Raw genomic sequence first — 4,434 nt, 5'->3', positions numbered from 1 at the left:
TGAATTATATAAATTGAGCTAATTTATATTGAAACCCATTAATTGAATTAAGTTAACTAACAAATTGACCTATTTCTATTTAGTAGAGTCATCGAGGTTAAATAAATGATATACAACTTCCTCTTCTTCACGCTTAATAGCACCTCCATCTTCTGCCTCACGGTTAATCTTCTGCAATGTTCAAACCAAACATGAAATAGTCTAAATTAGATTATGTCAGGATTCACAAGTAATAGATGGTTATATTAGATTTTCAAACATATAAAGTATTGATAAGAAACGGAAACACAATAAGATATGAGCACCATTTCGACATCATGGACCATGAATCCTATTTGTGTTGTTATCGCATGTACTACTAACCTTGCAAGACCTTGCCATTTAATGCTCATTTTTCAATATCGTCGACATGGAGTGCATGCTTATTTGCATTAAGCCTTGCACATTAAAAGGACAACAAAATAAAATTTAGATAATAGAAAAGATAACACCCTCAAAAAATACGGAGACTGTTGCCACACAAAACTTCCTCCTTTCATTGCTCTCTCTTTTATTCCAGTGTCATATCAATTGTATTCGTATCAGAATTCCTAAGCTCTAAAAGAAGACATAAAAGTGAATAAACCTAATTAGAAACATAAACAATTAAGAAAAGAACAAAAGAGAGAAAACTTGAAAGAAAATTACCATAAAAATGGAGGTTGAAAATGAGGACTCGATATTTAAATATATATATGAAGCAAAACAGTGAAATAATTGGGCATTATTAGCATTTACTAATATTAAATTTAATTGCGCAACGGCATCACATTGATTTAATCATTAATATGCAAATTATATTTGCAAAAAAGACGTGCACGATAGATTCAATTAAGTTTGGAAATTTGTAACGTTCACGGCGCTAAAATTGGTGTATAACAATATTTTTTGTGTGTCACCATTTTTCATCAATCATGTAAGTATATTTAATTGATAAATCTTGCTACCCACGTGTTTAATCTATATGATTTTTCAGTTATTCAATTACAAAAATCTATAGTACTCTTTTTTATAAATTAATTAGGATAATATTTCAAAAGTTTTCATTTACTCCACTTACAATAAGATTAAAAAATATTGTAATTTCCTAAGTTTAAAACTATTTTATTCCATATTATACATTACAAATTGGAATAAAGTTTAATATAATTTCAAAGGCTGATAGTCATGTGTGTATTTAATACATTATACTAATGAAAATTAATTTTTTATTTGAATGTTCTAAATGCGTGAGTGCGGAAATTAATACTACTGCATAATACATGGAGTATTCATAAACGGATGATTGGGAAAATTAATGCACATAGTGGATTACAGGACATATGAAACTGCTGTATGTGATTTTAAAGTTGTATCTAAAATTAAATTTTGATTAATTGCAATGACACCCAAAATTAATAAATATTTAAAACTGTGCCCAAAACTCGGCTTTTATATTAGTATAGATAGATAGATAGATAGACAATTTAATTTAATTTGTAAATATTTCTTTATACTTATTGAAAAGAAATTTTTGTATCTGAAAAATAAAAGTATTTTGTCTATTGCCTTTTTGTATATCTATCTGAAAAAATCCAGATAGATTCTGTATGTTTAGATTCTTTTAGTCAATTGCCTTTATCTTTTTGGTTTTGTGAGAAGATGACTGTGCACAAATGTTACCCCCAAATTGTTGATTTCATATCTATTGAAAGCCCTATCCTAGCTAGCTAGAAAGCTTTTGGATTAGAAATTGCTACGATGAAACTACTAGAAATTCACTAGTAATAGGTTTTAACTGTACAGAAATTGATTTCATACGGCTTGAGAAATAGTGAAGAAATTGGGATAAATTTTGCAGATTGCAATAATCTGGATACACTAACCATCTAAACTCTGGAAATTACTTCTAAATAATGAAGAAATGTTACTCCCAAATTTTGATCTCATATCTAGTGAAAGCCCTATCCTAGCTACAGAGGTTTTGGAGTTTGAAATTGATACCATGAAATTACTAGAATTTCAATAGTAGAAGGTTTTAACTGTGTAGAAATTGATTTCATAATGCTGAATTTACTCGTTGCGAAATGATGAAGAAATTGGGATAAATTTTGCAGAATGCAATAATCTGGATATTCTGACCATTTAAACTCTGAACAATCTCGAAATGACGAGCGGATTCATTGTGAATTTACCGTTGGAAATCGCTATCAATATCCTGTCACGGCTCCCTCCTAGAGCAGTTGTTTGTTGCAAGTGTGTTTGCAGATCATGGCTTAAGCTACTCGACACTCGCGAGTTTGTCAAGTTACATCTTTCTAAATCAGTCCCGGGGATGGCTGTTGTTCGGTCTTGTGTGTTGACTAACTCGTACGAAATCTTTGAATTTGAAGACAAGCTTGATCTTGAACACCATCATCTCCGCTACAGCTCGGTCACCAAGTTTGTTTTCCCTCACGCTTCACGGATACATGATAGGTACTCAGCCGTATCTAAGAGCTAAGAACCTAAAAATAGCAATATCAACGAGAATAACACACAACAGAGCAGATTTGGAATAAAGTGAGCTTTATTGATAGGAACTGAAGATAAAAACGATACACTCCAAATAAGGAAACTAGCACTGAAAACGAGAATGATACTGGAAATTGAGAATAATGACTCTGCCTCGGATCCAAGATCCTAGCCCATGACACTCACACAATTGACAGCCTTCAGAGTTGTGGTCCCCCCTCTTCTTATACTCGCTCTATCCACATCACCATTCTGTTACCAGCAGCTCCACACGACTCCACACTCCTCCCACATGCCAATTCGGATGTAGCACGCGCTTTATTTGACATACTCCCCTACTAACATGACTAGGTTCATGCGTCACCATCTACGTCGCGTGCACACGTCAGCTCTCACGTTGTGCATGCAACAATACAGGGTTCAGCTAATGGGTTGCTTTTCCTGACCGGCGACCAACCTTGTCATCTTTATGTATGCAACCCTATAACACGGCGCTGTATCAAGCTTCGTCCGTATCTAGACTCTCTCCACTCGTCATCTGATGAAGTCGCGTATGGATTTGGAGTGACCAAAACAACTGGACAATATAAGGTGGTTAGGATTGTCTATGACTATGATTTCGGAACAGAGGATTCGCCTAATATTAGGCTTACCAAATCTCATTGTGAGGTGTACACTCTTGGAACTCGTACATGGAGAAGCGTCATACCCGCTGCCCTGGTACTGTTCGACGCAATTGGGATATTTTTTAATGGAAATCTTCACTAGTTGCTGGCGGATCCAACACAAATTTGTTGCTTTGATCTCGAAACAGAGCTTTTCAGCACCTTCTTTCACCCCCCTCTGGTGAATCCAGGGTCTCTAGGGAGCTTGTCGGCTTTGGCGGGTAGCCTATGCCTTTGTGATAATTCATTTGAAGAAAAAATCATCATCTGGGTGATGGAAGAATATGGGGTTGACACATCTTGGAGAATGAAATATGTTATCAACAAAGATCAGTACGTTTGTGGAGACTATATGATTGTTTCCCCTATTAAAATTTTCGAAGATGGTGACATTCTGATGGAGTATATATAAAGAAGACCTGCTGTTCTACTACTCTGACAAGACGAAAACTATTAGGAAGATTGAGATGTTTGAAGGTTATAGTGGAAATAATTTTCGTGTGAATGCAATTCTCCACACCCCAAGCTTTCTGTCGCCTAGAACCGGCTTTCACTGACGATCACTATGAGCTTTTAACTTAATCTAGGTTTGTATGCCTAAATGTTCTAATATGCTCGAGTATCCCAATGTAATTATGAAGCCTTGTTTACTATTACGACACAAAGACTGTCTTCAAGAAACGATGTCGTTGCAACAAGATGGGAGTTCATATTTATTTTGCCCATTTGATTCCAACGACATCATTTCATACACTTTGGATGCCATGTCCGGGCTGACAATTGTATTTCTAGTGCAGGAAATTGGTCTAGGAATAATTGAAGCTAAAGCATCTGTGATTTATGGATACAAGAGCCATGGAGCATCTGCTCAAGTTTGAATCTGTGATGGTAAGCACATAATTTTATTGAGATTATGTTTTGAGAAGAACTCCTTTATAATAACATTGCGTAATGACCATGATAATACATTTATAATCCAATCTAGGCCCTCAATTTTCTGATCCAATGGCTTATAATTGGTCTTTTTGCTTTGCACTTTGGGGCCAATTTTAACCTAGGGTGACTCCCTGTGTATGTATTTGCATCACTCCCGACTCGCTCTCTCGATTTCACTATTTGTCTTCGTTATCTCATATCAATGCTCTTAACAATCGTTCTATAGAAAAAGGAGTTCGATGATGTTGCAAATATATAAATCTATATTAGAATGCATGTTTCCTGTTTTAGGAGTACATGT

General features: G+C 35.0%; 1 pseudogene; it reads left to right on the top strand.

The window, feature by feature from the left end:
* The first annotated feature begins 2,185 nt into the window (after window positions 1-2,185).
* Window positions 2,186-4,178, top strand: LOC125206675 (F-box protein At3g07870-like; annotated as a pseudogene).
* Window positions 4,179-4,434: the final 256 nt, after the last annotated feature.

Source organism: Salvia hispanica, chromosome 6, assembly GCF_029641045.1.
Source record: "Salvia hispanica isolate PSC_SH4W2 chromosome 6, Shi_PSC_v1, whole genome shotgun sequence".
NCBI classification, from domain to species: Eukaryota; Viridiplantae; Streptophyta; class Magnoliopsida; order Lamiales; family Lamiaceae; genus Salvia; species Salvia hispanica.
This window is presented reverse-complemented; position numbering and strand designations above follow the sequence as displayed.